The 22,162-nt window shown below is 45.1% G+C and overlaps 1 protein-coding gene and 1 non-coding gene across 5 annotated transcripts in view; one reads left to right on the top strand and one right to left on the bottom strand.

The window, feature by feature from the left end:
- CPPED1 (calcineurin like phosphoesterase domain containing 1) overlaps positions 1-22,162 on the top strand; it is a 162,434-nt gene that overhangs the window by 34,440 nt on the left and 105,832 nt on the right. The gene's annotated exons all lie outside the window — the stretch shown is intronic.
- Positions 11,446-11,564, bottom strand: LOC118607239. Its single transcript, XR_004952743.1, has one exon. It is a non-coding gene; the product is annotated as a 5S ribosomal RNA (ribosomal RNA).

Here is a 22,162-nt window from a genome sequence, read left to right as displayed (position 1 = left end):
CGTGACGGACTTTGATTATGGCAGTGATGGAGCGGTGCCCTGGCTTGTTTCCTTTATCATGCGACACTGTACTAGGCCACGTAGCAGTACTATGTCCCTTTTCTTGTCGGAAGCAAAAATGTGAGGACTAGGAAGGGTCTTTTTTTTTTTTTCTTAGATTGTCCAGCTCGTACTCAGAATATTCCCAAAGCTTGCGCGGAAAACAGCAGCAGCCAAGAGAGCCCTGTGGAGGACAGAGGATGTCTGATTACATGATTTGCCTAAATGACTATTTCCTCTTCTGCCTTTCACTGCCATATATTTTGCTCTGTTTTAGAGCAGTCCTCGCCATCCACCAAATTTATTTGGAAACATGGTCTTTCCAGCCAAATGCTCTGACACACCACCACCTCCTGCAGATAATTACACAGCGTTTGAATCTGGCGTCTTCTGACAGCACGCTAGGGGCACTTGTTATCCTCTTTTACAAGAGCGCCATTGGGGCTGGTTGGTAGATGGTCCCGACGGGGCGAAGCCTGCCTGGGATGCGCACTGTCACTCACTAGGACGCCTCTGCTGCCTGGACCTCCGTGGAGAGGCCGGCGTAGGCTCCGAGGCTCGGTCTGTGAGGTACCAGGTGCTCTCAGGGGGACCAGTCGAGGCATTCGGTCATGTGGGTTTTTCTTTTCTTTTTCTTCTCTTTTTCTTTTTGAATTCAAACCTTTTTTTTTATTGGCGTATAATTGACATATAACATTATATTGGTTACAAGTACGTAATATTAATTCGATATTTGTAGATACTACGAAATGATCACCACCATAAGTCTCGTTAACATCTGTCGCCATACATAGTCATAAGAAAAAAATTTTTTTTTCTTATGATGAGAACTTTTAATATCTACTCTCTTAGCACTTTCATATATGCAGTACAATATTATTAACTTTAATAGGTTTTTATTTTCAAGCGTATTAAGGTCCTTTTGTACAGCTCAGGTTGGCAAACTCTTTGGGCAGACTGCATTACATGGAGCTCTTAGCACTGGTGGTAATGTTTGTAGTTATACTCTGGAGCTCTGTATCACCCCAAATTATAGTGGCCAGCCAGTCTGGTTTGCTGGGGACGACCGTCCTGGTTTCAGCACCACGAATTCCCGCATCCTGGGAAACCCTTTAGCTTGGGCACACTGAAATGTTTGGTTACTCTCAGTGTGCTATGAAAGGTTCTCCTATACCCAGATTGTAGTTTGTGAAGATGAACATTTTTCAGGGCATTGTAACTAAAAATTTTAGAAATGAGACAGGGAAAATGGTTGATACATGCACCTAAATTAATATAATTGTTCACCAGTCTAGGAAATAACCCGTTGGGGACTAAAGGAGCATTGTAGCAGTTGAGATCTATAATTTTAATCTCAAGGGTTAAAGCTGTACCCTAGACTTCCCTAAACACTCTTTAATTGCTTGCTTTTGTCTGATTTATCATTTTGTTGGCTGGCTTTCCTGTCATCTCCTTGAGCTAAGAGAGCTTTATATGGTTTGGGTTTGGCTTGAAAACATCCTGTCACTGAACCAGAGACTCTGAAACCTTGACTGGTGGGTTTCAGAGCCTAAAAAGACTGACAGCCAGAGAGGAGAGCTGTGAGGACGCCATTGAGGTCGCGTGTGTTGTAATGAAATGACCACGACGAACTTTTCAGTAACCCGAAGCCTCATTCTTGGCCGCGTGGTTCGTTCTCGTCCAGGCTCTCCACAGTCCTCCCTGGAGAAGCAGCTACAGTTCCTCTTTTCCTGGATTGCTTACCAAATAGGGCCGGATTTCCCCGGGGCTAGACTTACAGGAGTTACAGGAGTAACCAGAAAAGGGGGGGGGGCGGGGGGGGTCCCCACAGGGAGTTTGATCTGGGTAAAGAAAGAAAGCACAGGCTCCAAGTGGCACATAGGACGTATGTTCACATTAGCCCATGCAGATTTTGGAGGAAGGCAGGATTTATGAGAATCTGGAAGAAAGAAAGGTGATTCTATTATAAGAAAGAGACGCCCACTCTGACAAGCTTAAGAAAAAAAAAAAAAGTGGCCGGGGGTTGAGAGAGGGGTCGGGACTCGGGAGAATTTCATAGACTCCAGATAAGAGCTGGAGAAGGGGGGAGAGCGTGGGGACAGAGACAGGAGAGGCAGCGTCAGCGACTGGCCCTCCTGGCCTCCGCGTCGCTGAAGGCCCGCGTCCTCGGTTTTGGCGCACGCACAGGATGGGCCGTGTTCTGCCTTCCCATTAGTTCCCCGCGCAGCTCGTGAGTGAGGTGCACAGGTATCACAAGGGCCGGTTTCAGACCCCCAGAAGAGAACATGCGGTTGGCTCAGCTGGGGACAGATGTCTCCTGAGACTAATCAGCCATGGCCAGGGGCTTGGGTCACCGTGTACAAACATGACTCCTGGCGTTCATCCCCGTAAATGCGTTTGGGGTTGGGGGGACTGGGTTAGTATCTTCTATCAGAAGGTATTTACTGAAATTTGTCTAGAGAGGGAGCATTTCAGTTTGTTGCTTAAGATTCTTTGGATGCAAACAATGGAAACCAAGTGGCCAATTTAAAAAAAAAAAAAAAAAAAAAGAACTAACTGCACAGCATTGGAGGCAAAGCTGGAACACAGGCGTTTGGAAAGCAGAGGGCCCTGACCGGCCTGGGGAGCTGGGACGCAGGGCTTCACGGGAGCTCTTCCCACAGCCCTGCTGTCCGGACGCGTCTGCTTCTGCCAGTGTCCATCCTCGTGTCGCCCCACTCAGGAATCAGTCTCGGGGAGAGGAAGGCCGACAAGCCCCGTGGGTGTTCACACCCAGCCTGGGCCAGGAAGAGCAGCGGGGCACGTCACCTTAAGTACCAGCCCCAGTGGAGCCTGCAAACAACTGGGGAAAGGTAGTTCCACAAGCCAGAATGGTGGAGTTACCCAAAAAAGGCCAAGTGGGTCAACGTATCTGCCCCAAAGAGAGCCGTGGGAGGCAAGGTAGGACAGCCGTGAAGATAGTCAAGAGTCCGGCGTAAGTTTTGAAAGCACTTTATTTGTAGCATGTATATGAATTAGCCTGCTTCGGCTGCCGTAACAAATTATCATAGACTGGGCGGCGTAGACAACAGACATTTATTTCTCCCGGTTCTGGAGGCTGGAAGTCCAAGAGCAAGGTGCCAGTAGCTGTGGTGAGAGCCCTCATCCCGGTTTGTGTACAGCTGCCTTTTGGTGTCCCCAAGAGAGCTGAGAGAGGAAGCGAGCTCTCTTGGGTCTGTTGTCATAAGGACACTAACTAATCCCTCTCATGATCTGATCACCCCTCAAAGACTCATACCTCTTAGTACCACCACCCCAGGAGTTAGGATGGTAACATATGGATTGGTGGGGGAGGCATCAACATTCAGTCCATACCATGTTAAAACAAAATCCAGTAACTTTTCAAAGAAACATTTTTGGTCGTTGATATAGGATATAAGAAAAAAATTTAATGATAAATTCACAGCGTACTGAATTTATGATGGTTCAGACAAGCTGAATTTGCTTTAACTTCATTTTGCTGTCGGTCTTTAGCTTGTAAATCTTAAAGGCAAGAGAGTTTAGAGTTGGTATTGCCACACAGATGGAATAAAAAATAAATATAATTTTTCATACTACTGCATACAATCTCTATTAATTCGTTTACCTGTCAGGATAGCCCTCAAGTAACTGGTTTTCAGAGTTTAATAAATTTAATCTGCTCAAAAATGACACAAATTGATTTATCCCCACGAATCTGAAAGCAACCGTGATTGAACAGAAGGCAGTTAGGGGAATTAAGTGGGAGCTGTCAAGATTAAACAAAGCTTCCTATTTGTGTGGTAGAGTAACAGATAACATGAGCATTTCTTATCCATCATGGCGACTCATTAAACCCAAACAGCGTTTCAGGTAGGCGTTTTAAGATGTAAAGGATGTTTTTACCAAACTCCAGTTACAATCTGTGATGTTCTTTAATAGATTTTCTTAAAGAAAAACAAACCAGCCCTTTTATTTTAAAATACTACTTTAGCCTCTTCTGTATTCCTGTTGTGTTTGATTTTGTAGACTAGAACTAGTTTCTTATGAGAAACCTTTATCTTCAAGGCAAATTCGTACTCATTTGCTCATTAAGTTAGGGTGCAGTGGGAAACCCCGGGACCTGGAGGTCAGACGGAACTGGATCTGCATTCTGGCACTACTTTCCCTTAGCTCTGGTGACTCCAGGAAACTTTCTTGTTATTTCTAATTCAATTTGTTTACTGAGTTGCCTACCATAGACATTTCTCATATTTTATCATTGAGTCTTCATAATCTTACTGAGGATTAGGTATTAGGCAACAGAGTTTTAGAGTTTTAAATGTTTCAGCATTTTGAAAAACTAAAAAGCGTAAAGAACACCAGAAATAGTCTAAAGATTAAGATTAATAAGGTGAACACGCAGCCAGCTTGCAAAATAGAACATCGACAGTGCCGTTGAAGCCGCCGCTGAGCCCGTTTGCTAGGGATTAAGTGCAAGTGACAGAAAATCCGAGTAACAGTGGCCTGCGTGTTTTTTTCTCTCAAAGAGAAGTTTGGAGAGAGCTATTCCTGGGGCCCCGGCGTTTCTAGCTTGGCGCTGCTTCATCTTTAGAGTGCGGCCTTTGTCCGCATGCTCACACGGCGGCGGCTGGAGCTGCGGCCATCGCCTCTGGGTGCCGGGAAGGAGGGGGCGCCAATGGCAGCAGAGTTTTGCAGGAAGGCCTGTCCAGCGATTTCCGTTCCAGAGACCAGAATTGTATTGGAAAATGTAGTTATTAGCAGAGGCCATTTTCGCTGCCATCGAAATGTAGGTTCTTTTAGGAAGGAAGAAAAGAAGGGTCAGTAGGCAGCTCGCAGCTCTCCCTGACAGGTAAACATTATCCTAAAGTGGAAGGTTTTTTAAAAAAAATTTCATCTCTATATATTCTTTAATATGTGTATGTATCTCTCAGAAACATATATGCGTAGTATCCTACGTGTATTCTACCACAAATTGCCTTTTTTCCCCTCACTCAGTATGTTACTCATCTGCATTCATGTGTGGCATTACCGTGCATTTATTTTTACTGTTGGAGAGTATTTTAGTATGTGACAGCACTATAGTTTACTTACCCATTATGTTGTTATTGGACATAGAAGATGTTTTTAGTTTTTTTGCTACTATATCTACCTCCTTCTGTTCCATTGATTAATCAATTGATCGATTTTTTTCTCCTCGTTATGAGTGTTATTTTCCTGGTTATTTGCATGTCTGGTAATTTTTGGTTAGAGTCCAGACAGAGTGAACTTTGGACACTAGATTTTTCTGTCTTCCTCTAAATGATTTTGAGCCAGTTATTTGGAAACAGCTATTCCGTTCTGCCTGGTTTCTGAGTTTGTTGCACAGGAGCAGAGCAGAGTTCGGTTTGGGACTAATTTCGCCCCACTTCCGAAGTAAACCCCTGAGCATTCTGTCCCGTGGCGTTCCTCTCCGACTGGTGGGCACAGGAGGTGTTCCCGGCCCTGAGTGAGCACCGGGGACGGTTCCTGCTGGTCCTGTCAGGTGTTTCCATCCTTGGCCCGGGGTAGTTTCCTCACACGTGTCGGTCAGTCCTTACTGCATGTAGGCTCGAGGGCGACACACGGCAGATGCCTGGGGTTCTCTGGCAGTGCAGCTCTCCGCCCCCAGATGCTTGCCGCCTCGATAAATGTTTTCCTAACTCAGGAGGCCTCCCTACTCCGCCCGAGTCTCCTGTCCCCGCGGCATGGCCTGGGACCTCTCCATGCGGTGTCCGGGCCGTCGTAGGGCTCGTCTCACTGCTTTCCCGTCTCTCACGGTCACTGACTACCGTGGCCTGTTCGGGGTGTTACGTGCCATTGTCATATTTGTCCAGTTTTTCAGTCGTTCCAGGCAGGAGGGTAGATCCAGTGTGCGCTTCTGGTTGGCTGGAAGCAGACGGAAGTCCTCATTGTGGGTTCAGTTTCCTTTCTGTAATTACAGAGGTCGATGATCTTATCACATGCGGTGTCATCTGACCTCATGGATTTTCCCTTCCCCAAATTGTCTGTTCGTCTCGGCCTATTTTTTTTCCGCTCTGAGATATAGTTGTCTTTTTCTAGTAACTTGGAGGTTTTTGTTTGTTTGTTTTTTAGTTTTTCAAGCATACAGTACGTTGGTTAGACATTTATATAGTTTATAGAACGATCCCCCTAATCGCTCCTTCTCTTCTCTGGCTCTCCACCTGGCCATCACATTAGTGCTGACTGCATTCCCTGTGCCGTGCTCCCCATCCCCGCGACCATCTATCAGCTACTAATTCGTACTCCTTTAACCCTTCACCCAGTCCTCCTGGCCCCCCACTTCCCTTCCCTCTGGTTGTCAGATTGTCCTCTATACTTCTGAGTCTGTTTTTGATTAGTTTGTTCTTTTTGTTCCTTAGATTCTGCATGTAAGTGAAATCATATGGTATTTATCTTTCTCTCTCTGTCTTATTTCACTCAGCATAATAACCTCTGGGTCCATCCATGTCATTGCAAATGGTAGGATTTCATTTTTTTTTAGTGACTAAGTAATATTCCATTGTATATATGAACCATAACTTCTTTATACAATCGTCTGTTGACGGGCATTTAGGTTGATTCCATATCTTGGCTATTGTGAATTGTGTTGCCATGTACATAAGGATGCATAGATCTTTACAAATTATTATTTTGGTTTTTTTTGGATAGTGCAATTGCTGGGTCAAAAGGTATATCCGTTTTTAATTTCTTGAGAAACCTCTAGACCGTTTTCCATAGTGGCCGTACCAATGTACAATCCCACAACAGTGTGCGAGGGCTCCCTTTTCTCTGCATCCTCGTCAACAGCTGTTGTTCTTTGATTTATTGAGGGTGGCCATTCTGAGAGGTGTGAGGCGATAGTGCACTGTGGTTTTAATTTGTATTTGGAGTAGTTCTTTATGTATTATACAGATTACTCTTGTCAGCTTATATTGGTTATTGCTAACTTTTCTTAGATGTAATTATTTTTTCTCTAAATTGGGGTGACCATGGTTAACAAAATTATATAGGCTTCAAGCGTACAGTTCTATAATACATCATCTGTATATTGAATAGTGTGTTTACCACACAAAGGCGAATCTCCCTCTGTCACCAGGTATTTGACCCCCTTTTCCCTTATCTACCTCCCCTCCCCCCTTTCCCTCTGGTAACCACTAAATTTGTTTGTGTCTGTAGATTTTATTTGTCTTGTTTTTTTGCTGCTTTCAGTTTTATATCTCACATAGGAGTGAAATCATGGTTCTCAACTTTTTCTGACTTATTTTGCTTAGCATAATAATCTCAAGATCCATCTATATTATTGCCAATGGCAGTATTTCATCATTCTTAAGGCTGAGTAATATTCCATTGTATACGTGTACCGTATCTTTATCCAATCATCTGTTGAAAGACGCTGAATAATGCTGCAATTTAATATAAGACCTGAGACAACGAATTGTACTAACATAGTACATATGTACTAAACTTATGGACCTTGGTCTTAGAGAAGATTTTATAAATTTGACCTCAAAGGCAAGGAAAGTAAAAGCAAAAATAAATGAATAAGACTATATCAAACTAAAAAGCTTCTGTACAGCAAAAGAAACCATAAACAAAACAAAGAAGCAACCAATCAAATGGGAGAAGATATTTGCAAACAACCTCTTCGATAAGGAGCTAATATCCAAAATAAATAAAGAGCTCGTACAACTCAACAACAACAACAAAGCAACCTAATAAAAAAATGGGCAGAGGACCTGAATAGACACTTCTCCCAAGAAGGTACAGAAGCAAACGGCCAACAGACATGAAGAGATGCTCAATTTCCACTAGCTGTTAGGGAAATGCAAATTAAAACCACAAAGAGATACCACTTCATACCTGTTAGAATGGCCATTATCAACAAGACAAGCAATAACAAGTGTTGGAGAGGTTGTGGTGAACCTTCATACACTGCTGGTGGGAATGTCAATTGGTACAGCCACTGTGGAAAACAGTGTGGAGGTTTCTCAAAAAATTAAGAATAGAATTACCATACGACCCAGCAATCCCTCTTCTGGGTATCTACCCCCAAAATTTGTAAACAGTTGTAAAATTTGTAAAATTTGTATCCATAAAGATATATGCACTCCTGTGTTCATTTCAAAGATTTAATAATCTTTTCATTTAAAAAATTATTTTTTTGATTCACAGAAGTTTAAGTTTTAATGTAGTCTATAATTTGTCAATTTTCTTTGTGGTCAGTGCATTTTTTTGTTTTGTTTTGTTTTGTTTTATTTAAGAAATCATTCCTTACCCTGAGGTCATGAAGATACTCTACTATCTTTTCTTCTAAAAGCGTAAAGGATCTTTAATACTGAGGTCTTTAATTTGGAACTGATTTTTGTGTGTGGTAGTAATAGAGCCACAATTCTATTTTATTTTTTTCCAGTTGGGATTGCCAGTCCCCCCAGCACCATTTAATGAATAGACTGTGCAAGAGTCAGTATGGCAGGCCCACTCACAAGGTCACGCTTGGCTGGCATCTGGGAACCTGGATTTTGGGAGGGCTCCCGCCATTCCCAGAGCTGGCGCCTAAACCGTACGAACGAGTGGTTTATGCCGGACATCCTCCTGCCTCCTGCAAGTCTGGAATGGAGGAACATGCCAGGCAAAGGCTGCCTGCGGGGCCGGCCCCCCATAAAGCTCCTGGGCACGGGGTCTCTAATGAGCCTCCCGGGTAGAGAGCATGTGGCATGTGTTGTCACAGCCTGTTGCTGGAGGAGTTAAGCACATCCGTGCGACTCCACTGAGAGGACTCGTGGAAGCTGGCACCCGAGTTCCTGCATGCCTCGCCCCGTGCACTGATCCCTTTGCTGATCTTGGTCTGTGTCCTTTGCTGGGATAAGACACAGCATGAGTATTATGTGCTGAGTCCTGTTAGTCCTTCTAACAAGTCATCGAGCCTGGGGGTGGTCTTGGGAACTCCCAAACGCTGTTCTTTCCCTGCCGATGTTAAAATGATCCTGAGATGTAGATACTGAGCAATGCTCCTGACTACTCTTAACTTTAGTTTTTCATTTGAACATCTAAACCCCCTTCCTTTTCCGGTGTTTTGTATCATGCCCGGTACATCCCCTATATACTCAATTAATGATCATTAATAACCATTAGAAAGGAACAGGTAAAATGCTGTGGTAATTTGGAAGATAGCGTTCAATATTCGGCAGTAAATCTTTCAGGTAGGCATATTCCATGTTTTTGCAAATAGTGAAAGAAATTTCCCTATACCTATTTAAGGTTGGCAGTCATAATTTTTTTAAATCAGCTTGGAATATTTATAGTTCCGTTAATATCCTTAGTTAGGAGTTTTCTACCTTCCTAATCTTGTCTGAGCATGTTGTTTTAACAGGCTGCATATTTCTGCCCTTGGGTCATGCTATGGACTGTTTGCGTCCTACCCCCAAGATTTGCTTGTTGGGATCGTAACCCCCATGTGATGGTTTCAGAGGTGGGGCCTTTGGGAAGTTATTAGATCATTGGGGGCACAGCTTTTATAATTGGGATTAGTGCCCTTATAAAAAGGGGACCCCAGGGAGCTCCCTCACCCCCCTTTCTACCATATGAGGATGCAGCAAGAAGTTGGCCATCTGTGACTTGAAAGAGGTCCTCACCAGATCCTGACCTGACCACCACCTTGATCTTAGTCTCCCAGCCTCCAGAACTGTGCGAAGTAAGTTTCTGCTCTTTTATAAGGCACTCTGTCTGTGGCCCTTTGTTATAGCAGCCCGAACTGACCGAGACACGCCACTCTGATTCTAACGTAGCAAGCCAGCTCCTCAGCCAGTTGCTTTTATCCATGTAATGTTTTTATAGGTAGTAGTTCATTCCCAGTTAAATGACTCCTTTAACGTATGTTGAAAAGCATGTCTACAGGTATTTAAAAGAATCTGTGTTATCATGTTTTAAATACCGTTGACTCTGATCGTAGGTAGGAAGGCAGGTGAGCACACATACAGTGATTGGCATTACATACTGGAGATTTTAAGTTGCAGCACAGTTACCTGTGAACCCTCGCATGCAATTTCGACAGATCTCCTGTTTGGTCATTCAGTGTCTGTGGTCACTGCCCTGCTTTTCAGTAGTGGCTCGTGTGAACAGATCTGTAAGGTCCAACTGATTTCTTCCCCTAACGAAGATGAGCAGATAACCATGCCCATTTCAAAACCTGCCCTGAATTGAGCTCAGATAAGTCTTTAAACCGCACCCGCAGTGAATGAAGTCCCTCCGTCACTGCCAGTGACTGCCGCCTCTCTCCACTCACACGTGAGTCTCCACGGCTCTCCATTAAGGTCCGTCTCAATTCACTTCTTCTACAGGAAAGCATCCAAAGGAGGATTTATTTGTTTCTGTCCGTTTTTTAAAGTCTCATATGAAACCATTCCGAGTGTCTCTGGTGCCATTTATGATGCAGAGCAGCTCTTTCTGATGACTTACATCGCCTGCTGCTGCCCACCACGTTGTACGTACCATCCGGCTAGTTGGCCAGAAGTTATGGTCAGACTTCGTCACAGTCGGGCCCCATTCCATTGCTGTGTCAGGCCATGCTCCTGGTTTGGAAGTGGCAGTGTTCGCTGGTGCATTGCTGCCCCTGAGAGCCGTAAGATCAGTTACCAAGCACGTCGAATAGCTGTGGACCTTTAGCATTTTCTCCTTTAACCAGGTGAGGAAAGCCAGTACCTCACTTCAGAAAGTGTTTGGCTGCTGTTAACAGACCGCCAAAGTCTGGGTAGCTTAAACAAATCGGGTTCCGCAGTGCCCCAGCCCAACAGTGCCCTGGGGGACCCAGGGTCTTCCCAGCTTTAAGCACCATCATGCTTAGGGTCCAGGCTTTCGTCTTCCCGTTTGTTGTCTTGTGATCTCAAGATGCCTGTGCTGACCACCTGTGGGACCCCTTTTATCAGGAAAGCAAATACTTCCCTAGCATCGTGTTTTCTGTATATACCTGCACCCCTGCCCCACACCCACCACCGACTGGATGTCTCATCAGTCAGCTCTGGGTCACATGGCCATTCCTGGACTACAGGGAGTCTTGGGAAACAGGGAAAAGGAATGTGGCTGTTGGCTTGGGCCAATCGCAGTTCTTTAACTAGGCACAGCACATCACTTCCTGAATGTCATCATGACCCTCGGACTACCTGCCCCTGACCTCCTCAGCTGGCTCAAAACCCCCGATGCATAAGGGAGAGTTTCAGTTACCCCCTTCTTCACAACACTAATGATATATTCTAATTTTACATTTATTTGTGAGTTCTTTTAATTGTCCTTATCCTCAGTAGACAACCCTTGGTTGACTTCACAGATTGAAATGACCTTGTCAGTTTACAATCCCTTATTTTTTAATTTTTACACCTAGAGCACCAATTTTTACACCTACAGCACCTGGTCTTCCTAGGTGGTCTCCCATCCAAGTACTAACTAGGCCCGACCCTGCTTAGCTTCCGAGATCAGACGGGATCGGGCTTGTTCAGGGTGGCATGGCCATAGATGATTTGTATTCTTTAAGAATGTTTTTGGCTGCAGGTTTAAACAAAGTAGCTTAAATAAAGTGGGGCTTATTTTTCTTCCATAATAACAAGTCTGAATGTAGACAACTCTCGGCATCGATTAAGTTGCTTAACACGGTCACAATCAGTGTCTCTACCATGTTTTGTTACTTAACTCATGGTTGCAAGATGGCTGCTGTAGCCCAGCCGTCTCCTCCATGGTTAAGAGAAGAAGGAAGGGAGGGAGGCCTTACCAGTGACACCCGACACTTTTTTCAAGAAAGCATCCCCAGAATTCCCTCAGCCAATTTCTGCTTGTGTCACCTTGTCCCTTGGCCACCCTCAGCTAAGGAAGGGTTCTGAAAACCACGTGTGTAATTTTTCCAGCCTCTGTACTGGAGGTAAACAAGGGAGGAAATGGGAGGCAGGCCAGCCCAGCAATAGTGGTCTGCCCCACCCGCGCCACCCCAGCATTTACCTGAGCAAATGGTGTGGTATTACTGGACGGGAACAGCTCACCTGCCTGATTATCCCTTCATTCACGCATTCATCGTCGAGCGTGAGCCAGGCTCTATGCCAGTCACTCTGCACTCATGTTTTCTTAATCTCATGACAGTTCTTGCGAGTTACATATTACAGTTATTTCAGGATTAGAAACAGAATCTCAGGAAGAATAAACGACTCCCCTAAGGTGATGCAGGCCTGCAAGGGGCAGAACCCGGACTCAGACTCAAACCTGCCTCACTCCCTCCCTCTGGAGGCTCTCGCCTTCCACGGTGCCGCACTGCCTCCCAGAACGATTTTAGCTGATCCTGTGAAAACTGCACTTGACATTTTTCTACCAGGGGGCGATGAATATAAGCCTGCCAGCGTTTAGCTTCCACATTAAACGTGTTGGCAAAAGCAATTTGCTAATAATATTACAACTATAATTTGGGGTGATTTTGTATTTGGGGTCTAATAAGGTGATATTCATTTTATGAGCAGGGTTATAATTTTTAGTGCAGGGCCCTGTATGGTAGGCTACTTAATAAACATTTACCCAGCGGTTAGTCTGTACTCTTAATGCTCTAAATAATTTGCATAACTTTTTCCTGTTTAAGTAGGTAAGGCACTTTGCTGGGAGCTTTCGCCCTTTATTATTCCTGAAAACTCCAGCATTCTTGTTACAGAATAAATGAAACAGCGGTCATCTGTATTCATGTCCACAGCTTACGGTTACGCCTTTGTGAATTAAAATATTCAGAGATATTTCATTCCTGCGCCATTAAAAAACAATATCTGTGGGTTTTTTGGTTATAAAAGTAATAGATGCACAATTGAAAAAAATTGGGGAAGGATGAGGAAAATCACTCATAATTCTGTACTACCCAGAGGTAATGACTATTAACGATTTTGGCATATTTTCTCCCTAATATTTAAAAAGAAATTATTTTGCATAGCTGAGTTCATGCATTATTTACAGTTTCGTGTGCTGCGATTTTTCATGTAACAAACGAGCCTCCTCGTTATTAGGGTGCGATGGTGGATGGCGAATGGCCGCGTAATGTTCCTTCACTGCGAACGCACCATCCTTCACGATTTCTAAACACTCACTAGAGAGAAACAGTGCTGAAGCCTTAAGTACACTATTTTTTTACATAACTTTAGCATAGAAACATTTTCCTGAGACATAAGCTTCAGGATCTGCCTCTTGCGATGAAGATGCTGTAAATGTGTCTTGCGGAGGTGCATGGCGAGGCCCGCTCTCCTCTTTGCTGGCCTCCTCTTCACGCCAGCAGTGTTTCTTCTCTTTCTGAGTGTCCAGTGTCACCATGACTGCCCCCTGTGTCCCTGGCCTGTCTGTTGTGTGCCGACTTCCTCCTGCCCAGCACGAGGGTGCTGCCCTCCAGGCCCGGTTTATCGAGGCAGCGGCTGAAGCACGTCTCCTACTCAGCTCTCTCCTCCCTCCTCTCCCCTCCCCAGAGCTGCCGGATGGAATGACTCGCAGCCGCCCGAGCCAGGGCCCTCGGAGCTGCAGAGCATCCCCCCCCCCCCCGGACCCCCGCTAGCCTCTGAGAAACCGCAGCCCGTGTTTGGGGAGGGGCGTCTGTGATTTCCTCCGTGGCTGGGGTGATGCTAAAGTTAGTATGGAGAAAATATTTATTTTTGTTGTGTTTGTTTTGGTTTTGTGGTTCGAGGCCTGGAAAATGATTTATTCTACTTTGTGATGTGATAAATGTTACAAATATGAGAACTTATTAGAGAAGTTTTAAATTTTTAGAAAAGGGTATTTCATGCATTTTCTTCGAAAGACATCATTTTCTCCTACCTTGAATGTGTAAGTTAGGGAGTGACTTTTTAGCAATCTGCAGGGCGCCTTCCAGCTCTGCGTTATGAAGAAGAGTTAGGAACTGGCGCCTTGTGTTCTTCCAGTTCTAAGCCCTTGCCTTTGACCTTTTGTTTTCTTTGTCTAGACCTATATGAACCTGCATGTGATTGCATTGCTGTTGGACTTTGCAAATGGCTGTTTCCAACATAGAAATAGTTACGCCGACGGATTGCTCTGCAGATAACTCACGTGTCTACTAACAGAAAGCCTGCCGGTCTCAGCATGGCTTTGTGCATGGGAGTCCAGTCCCGGGCCCATTCCTTACAAAGCATTGACAGGAACTTCAGGATGTTCTGCTGTTTTGCTCTGTTGGGCCTTGTCGGTAGGGATGCCTAGGCTTTTCCAAGAGGCTAGTCTCTTAGAGCAGGAGTCCTCAACCCCCTGGCCACGGACCAGTACCAGTCCATGGTTTGTTAGGAGCTGGGCCGTACAGCAGGAGGTAAGCAGCAGGTGAGCTCCCCAGCACTAGCATCACCGCCTCAGCTCCACCTCAGATCCTCAAGCTGGGGACTGCTGTCTTAGAGAATAATGTGACCACCAACCAGCCTTGCATTCCTCTGCCATCATGTGGAGGAGATTGTGGGTCTGGGGGCATGAGCGCTACAGAGAGGTGTTGGCTGGTGAGCATAGAATAGTCTGAGACTGTCTTTACTGAAAGCGAGCATGACTTTGAGTTGCATATTCCTTTATTCCTGCCTTTAACTCCACGCCTGGCTCTTTATAGAAAATTATTTATAATGCAATATCCATGGCTTAAAGAGTGCCCCTCTCCCCAAAAGAAAGAACACGCCGTCTTTTATTGATGGACATTTGGATTATCTCACGGATGTTATGATGTGAGCCTTGAATTGCTAACATTTTCTAAGGGAAGAATTATCCACATCCTGACACATCATCTAGCAGGTCCTCTAACTGCCACACAAAACACATTGTCATTGATGAACGTCAGTCATTCTTGTTGACATGCTGACTTTTCCATGGTAGAACAAGATGCTAGAGATTTTTATATTTAAAAAAATGACCAGATCCTTCAGTCTTGCAGGCACGTGGCCTGTCCCTGAATGAATACCTAAAATACAGAGAAAATTACTCAGGTCGTTCCTCCACCTGTCCCCTTCGACTATTTCATACGTGGCCGCCACTCTGGTGACCTCAAGCCCCTCTGCGGCCCGGCCCCTTGTCCGCTTTCTCCTCACAGCTCAGCCGAGCCCTTTGGCCTCTGCAACCTCACATGATTAATAGAATTTGGGGTTAGAATTTACTTTGATTCTTTTAAAGATGACAGCCAGAAGCTTCCAGACAACAAGGCCAGAATCCAAAGGTATTTCTGCCTCCTCCTTGGTGGACGGTGCCGAGTGACACAGGGACGTGCTGCACACAGTGTTCAGCCCACTGCCGAGGGCCTGGTTCCCCGATGGTGGACGCCACCCCAGACATGGGGTGCCACGCTCCTGTGCCCAGCTCACTGTGACAAAACCAGAACACAGGAGCCGGGGCAGCAAGCTCAGTCAGGCTCCAAAGGCCCAGGAGATCTTGTTTCTAAGGTGGGGGGAGGTGGTCTATCCACGCATACCTTCCTTCGCCGAGATGATGGCCTGTGAGGACATTGAGGCCCACCTCTCTTCCACCATTTGGGACAGTTTAATCGAAATAGAACTTTCTTTCCTCGCTGGGGCCACTGAAGGGGGCACCTCCCCCTGCTCAACCTCTTGTAGAAACATTTCATCTGTGTGTGAGCACAGCTTATGGACAGAGGCTTCTCACAGCAGCTTAGCAAACACACCATGTTCTCCCTTATTCATGTACCTAACATTCATATAGGGCTTGCTGTGTGTCAGGCATCATTCTAACTGCTTTGCAAAGATTAACTCATTTAATCTTTATAAAAATTCTACAAAGCAGGCAGTATAATTATACATATTGTTACACTTTGTATCATTTATCTTTGGGGAAGGGGCACCTGGATCTTGGTACAAATTACTTTATAGTCATAGGCTGCACATCACATCTTTTTTCACAAAAGATAAATAAGGAAAAGTCGTCCCATGGAGTGTGTCAGAGGGGCAGAGTTTCAGGCCCATGAAAAAGAGTTGTCCCCAGGGTCTCCTGGACATCCTTAACCATCACTCAGATCGAGATAGACAACATTGGCTGCAGCGACTAAAGTCCTACCAGCTGACCCTGCAGCCACTGCTCCCTACTCCTCTGCCTTTTGGCAGGGTTCACCCCATTCCATTTCCTGCGACTTTCTGCTTGACTGGTGTAACACTGGAGCTCCAGGCCAGGCACCTGCTCCTGGGCTTTGAATGTTCCGAGAGAGCCACCAGGAGGACCAGAGGAGTGAGACGTGCTGTTCATTGCTCACGATGCAGGAGAGCTCCGATGGCGGCCGGTCGGAGCTGCGGAAACCGCGCCAGGCCAAGAGCAGGCTAAGTTTTATGCACCCAAGCAGTGAGGGGGACCGTCTCAATGGTTTATGTAGGTTATGGGATCGCCATTTTATGGTAAACAAAAATAGTGTTATGATGTACAGTTTCGCTTTTTGTGATTTAGGTTTTCATCACTGTCAGTGTTATATACACAGACGGATTAGTGAGTTAAGCAGTTGTACACAGAATGTTGAGAAGCAGCAGCTCACACCTCCTCACCTGTCCATGGCTCACTTCCCAGAGGCCGACACTGTCCATGCTTTTAGCTAATTTTCTTGAGAGTCACTTTCATAATTGTAAATAACGTGCTCATCTTGCTCATCATTTCTGGATCTGCTTATTGTTATTTATTGAATTTGCATCTTTGTTAAATCTGAATTCTGGTTATATCGGTATTCAGAATTAATAGTAGTCCATCTATATGTATGTTATTTTAAGCATTATTCACAACTGAGCCATGTTGTACACCATGATGATTTTTCCTGCAAATTTCATTTGCATTTCCTAAGTAAAAGTTCTTAGTTTTTAAAGAAGTACCAATTCAACCTTAGTCTCTTCTCCCAAAGGTATAAGTGCATAAATTTCCTGTCAGTACATTTAAAAACATTAGACATTCTATCAGCTTCTTGAAGAATTTCTCCTTGGGCCCTCTGTTCTCAGACTGGCTGTCTACGCCCACCAGCAGCCAGCACCCCGGGGGTCTGCCCCCATCTCGGGCCGGCTGCCTCCCCTCGCTCATGCTGGCTCCCGTTTCCTTCCTGTTTAGATGGTTCACATCCTCTTGCAGCTTCTGGGGAAGAATTTACATTTGAAAATGCCTTCATTTCCTCCTCACACTAAATCGATAGTTGGTAGTTTGGCCAGGTGGAGAACATTAGGCGAGGAGTCCTTTTCTCTCAGAATTTCGAAAGCTTTGCTCCCTTGTCTTTGCTTGTTCAGTGCGGATTTTGAGAGGTTCAGTTCCATTCTGATTCCATGCTGGAGACTTGCAGGATCCTCTCTTTGTGCCCAGGTTCTGAAATATCACTGTGACGTACTGTGGTGTGAATCTTCTGAATCTGTTGAAAGTCATGGGCTTTGAATCCTTTAAAATTATCTCGTTGATCATTCTCCTCTGTGAGTTTTTTTATATTCTCTGGTACTCATATTATTCAGACGTTGGACTTCCTCTACTGTTCCTCAAATATTATTAACTCCCCCCCACCCCGCTTCCTTGCTTATTCTATTTCCTAAGATATTTCCATAGCTTTGTCTTTGAAGGCTTCTGGATTTTTATTTCTGCTGCGATAGTCTTAATTTCCAAGAGCTTTTTTGGTCATTACTATTTTTAAAATAGCATCCTGTAATTGTTTGATGAATGCGGTATCCTCTCTTCTCTCTCTGAGAATAGTAATGATAGTTTTTTTCCCTTCTCCCTAAATAGTCTCCGTTGCCTCCTTTCCGATTGTTTCGGTATGCCTTTCATATTGGACACTTTCTTCAGGTGTCTAATGATCCGCAGCCGGCCGCCCCAGTTTGAGTGCAGGAAAAACAACATGCAGCATGAAAAAGCTGATCGGCCGCTGTGTGTGTCTGGGGGTCTCACATCTCACGTCTTCACCACAGAGTGAAGGCTCCCCCTTCCCCAGCGTCAGTGCCTTGGGGTCTTTTGTTGGCTCTCAGATGCCCCAGAGGGTGCCGCCTGGCTGCTCTCATTTGGAGGATCAAGGCTGTGATCACAAAATCAGGGTCAAACCTCTGTCTTAATCTTCCTGTCTTCACTGTGGGACTCCCGTCCTCAACTCCCTGCTGGGCCTCAGAATCCTCCTGTTTACTCTTTACAAAGACTAAAGCCCCCACCTGCCAAAGTGAGAAGGACAGTGGTCCAGCCTCATGGAATTTCAAGCCATCTTTGTTTTAGCTATCTCTTACTCCTATTTCCAAGGATTTTTTCTTTTTGTTTTTCTTCGTTTTTAAAAATCGAGATTTAATATAAAGTCAAATGCAATTAATCCAAAGTAAAGAGACTGAACGTGCAAATCCATCCTTAACCATTGCTCAGATCAAGGTAGAGAGCACTGGCTGCATGCCAGAAGGTCCCTCGTGCGTCTTCTCTATCTGTAACCTCTCTGCCACCATCAGCTGGGTTTGCCTGTTCTTGAACTTCGTGAAAATGCAGTTGCATAAAAATGCATAAAAATTCTGGTTTCTTTTATCGTATATGCTGTCTGAGAGTCATCCGTGTCGTTTCATGTAGCAGCAGTTTGACTTCTGTGCGTTATTGGTCTAATGATTATCCACTGATTTCACCGTTGCTGGATATCTGGGCCATTTCTGTTTTGAGACTCCTATGAATAAAGCTGCTACGACCCTCCTGTCTTTTAGCAGACCTACACACTCATTTCTTTGGGAATAGTCCTGGGAGTGGAATTGCTGGGGCATTGGGAAGATTTGGGTTTAGCTTTTATAGAAACCACCAAAGAGTTTTCAAAAGTGCCTCTACCAAGCCAGTCTGTTGCCTTCCCAATCACCAGCTGAATACCTAACTTTCCGAGTTGAGTAAGCCCATCACCACTTGTTTATCTACTTTCTGGTTTTTATGTGTCTGTGGCTGTTTTCTCCATTCCCATTATGTTTGTCCTTGAGAGTTTACTGTCTTCGCATTAGGGTTTGTGGAAGGAACAGAGCTAAGAGTTTTCAATCCACCGTCTTTAACTGGAAACCTCTATTGCAGTTTTAATTAAGATGGCTTTTAGCGCTCAGTATCACCAAACATAACATACCCTTGTGTTTTCTATGAGTTACTTCTACTTAAAGGTTTTATAAAAACAAGGTTTTTTGCTCTCAGATTTTTGCAGCTACTCCAGACATTGTTTTCTACGTTCTGCATTGTCAACAAAATGACAAGATAATGCTGATCCCAAGTCTTCATCAGATAAAGATTAATAAAGAACACAGACTGAAGGTATTATTTGTGGAATTCTTTCCCTTAGGTTGCAAAACCCTGAGCATGTTATTATATTTAGGATTTTCAAGCCAATCAGGTTATGTTTGGGTCTAGGCAAACCTGAGCACCCTACCGTGATGTCCCAAGTGTGTGTCAGGTGTCCCCCTCACCCCAGGAGCGGCTCCACCGTTTCAGTTTGGGGACAGTAGGACTGAGAGACACAGTGGAACCCTCGAGCCCTGAACCGGAAGTCAGATAGTGTTTCCCCAGAGAACCGATGATGCACGTTGACCCCCGCCCACCCCCGGGGCTCCCTCCGGAGACTCCTTCCTTTACAGAGATTGCAAGAAGCAGGGCAGGGATGGCCGTGAGTCCCAAACACCTTCTCTGCCCACAGTGGTGGAGACCATGCCTACAGACAAGGTGGCAGACACACTCAGTGCCTGAGTCGCTCCCGAGTTCCCAGACTCTGGGCGTCCCTTCCATTTACCGCCCAGACCCTTGCCCGGGAGGGCTGGCTCTTTGTCCTCGACTTAGTGACTTACCCTTCCTGCATCACAGAACCAGCAAGGCCCGGGCTTCTCCTCTGGTTATGATTTGCTTCCTTTGCTGTGGTTTTACTCATTAGAATACCATTAGCATGAGGAGGGGCCCCAGGTGCCTGGTGAACCAGGCATGTGGCATGTTACTTGTAGTGCAGTAACAGGCTTGTCAGGGTGCAGCAGTGCAGGCGCTTAGCCATGGTTAGAATCCATGAACGAGAGCTGCCCGTCGCGTTTGTCATTCCTTCCTGTAAAGTGAGCTAAGTAATCCAGGAATGTTCTTTGCTTTGTTCGATCAAACTCCAGCCGTGACCTTGGCTCACCTTACTCTTCTTTCTTTGGGGTCTCGAGAATATAATCAGCCTTCCAACCTTTCATTTTTATCTCCCCTGCTTCTTCGTACATCAGAGATAAGTTATCCTAAAACTGCTAATTTGGTGCATTTTACTTCTATTAATGTAACAAATAATATTTCTAAGTATAGATAACCACAAAATTATACCTTTACCAACCCTCTAATCAGATGCACTTAATGTGCTTATTACATAATACATTTCTCTCTTCTAGTATATTAAATTCCCTTACGATCAGTTACCTATGGGTATAAATAGTGGTTAGATTTCTATGCTAGCTGGTAAGAGCAATTTTGAAAGGATGAAAAGACACAAAATCTGGCAACAATAACAAATCTCGAATGTTTTTCTGGACAAATGAACATTGTGGCCTGGGGAATGAGGCTTGATTGTAACCCTTAGGTAGTTGAAGCAGTTTTGGTGAGTTAGCCTGAGATCTAACCACCAGTTACAGTGTCATTTCTGTGACGAGCCCTAATTGCTTTCCAAGCAGCCAATTTATGAACAGACTTTTGCACACAATGCATTTGTAAAATAAACACCACTCTAAGAGGTTAAAATTTTTTTTATAATTCTAGTGTCTTTCCTTTTTAGTGCTGGATGCTACAAGGGGATAATTTACAAAGCAACAATTTATTAACTTGTGAAAATTAATAAATTGTAATGTTCTTAAGTGCAGAATTATAGTGAATTCAGAAATTGTAGAGCCTCATCTTTATTCGAGGACTTCCCATCACGTTATCAGAGTGGAACACTTAAATAGAAATGGCTTTGATGTCCAGAATTTTCCCCATAGTTCCGGGGACCTCCCTGATTCTGTTGGCAGATCTGACAGTTTGGTCAAAGGAGTTTGCTGCTGTCTAGCCCCTGTTACCACCAGCTGGAATGCCTGTCTGAGTGATTAAATTGGACACATCTCAGTAAGTCTCGGACTCCCGGACTCCCTCGTTTTTGACACACACTTGGTTGTACTATCTGTACCTTGGAAACCCAGGGTCGCAGTGTTTATTGTTGAAAGCCTGTGTGCGTTATGATCTGTGTGGTCACTTAGTGGTTCCCTGACGGGATCCGTGAGGACAGCCCTTAACATCGAGTGGAGGCGTCCCTCGTCCTGACATCTCTGGCACAGTTAAGCCTTGTGTGCACATTCTAAGCGTCATAGGGGAAAGGACAGTGTCCTCACGCATCACACTGGCCCAGGCACCTAGCTCCACACACGTGACGTCATTGTTTGTGTTTTTTTCCCATCCATAGAAAATAGGCCTAGCAAGATTACCGTTGGTGCTTTATACCTGGAGAGGTTACGGCAGCACACCGTTAAGGAAGAGGTGGTGTCATGGTGACAGGACTGTTGTCATGACGAAACAGCACGTGCGAGTGCTTCCCCCGGTGCCCTGGCAGGCAGAAGCGCTCACTAGCGATAGCGAGGGGCGTTAGCAATCGATTGTTGCAAAGGAGAGCAGGGCTGGTTGGTCGCAGAGTGGGATTTGGGACGTTGGGTCTCCCCACTGCCCCACTGTCCACCTGTGAGCCCTGCTGACGGGCCAGTTTCCAGGCCAGGCCCCTATGGCTGAGCCCTGGGCTTTGCGCGGCTGGGCTGAGGCCGCATTCCCTGTCCCCTTCCCTCCCCTGTGACTGTAGTACACCTTAGTTTGCTCACCTATAAATGCTGGTAGTAGAACAGGGGGATTGATGCCATGTGAACCCAAAATAGCATGATACCCCCCCCCCAAAAAAAGCCTTTCTTAATGCTTTAGCCTTGAAAACACAAATGCCTTCAAATTAGACATTTGTCAAGAATTGTGTCACTGTAGAGCTGGAGAAACTGATGAGTAAATGCCAGATTATCCTTGTGCTCTTGCAAAATGGCGGAGACACTCCAGTTGGTACACAAATACGCATTTCCGTTTCAGGAGTCGTCTTGAAATGTGCAAGCTTTGAATTGGGCAGGGTTTCCGAAGGTGCCTCTTGCATAAGGCG

Source organism: Rousettus aegyptiacus, unplaced genomic scaffold (assembly GCF_014176215.1).
Source record: "Rousettus aegyptiacus isolate mRouAeg1 unplaced genomic scaffold, mRouAeg1.p scaffold_m13_p_8, whole genome shotgun sequence".
Classification (NCBI taxonomy): Eukaryota; Metazoa; Chordata; class Mammalia; order Chiroptera; family Pteropodidae; genus Rousettus; species Rousettus aegyptiacus.
Note: the sequence above shows the minus strand (reverse complement) of the source record. Positions and strands in the feature narration are given on the sequence as shown.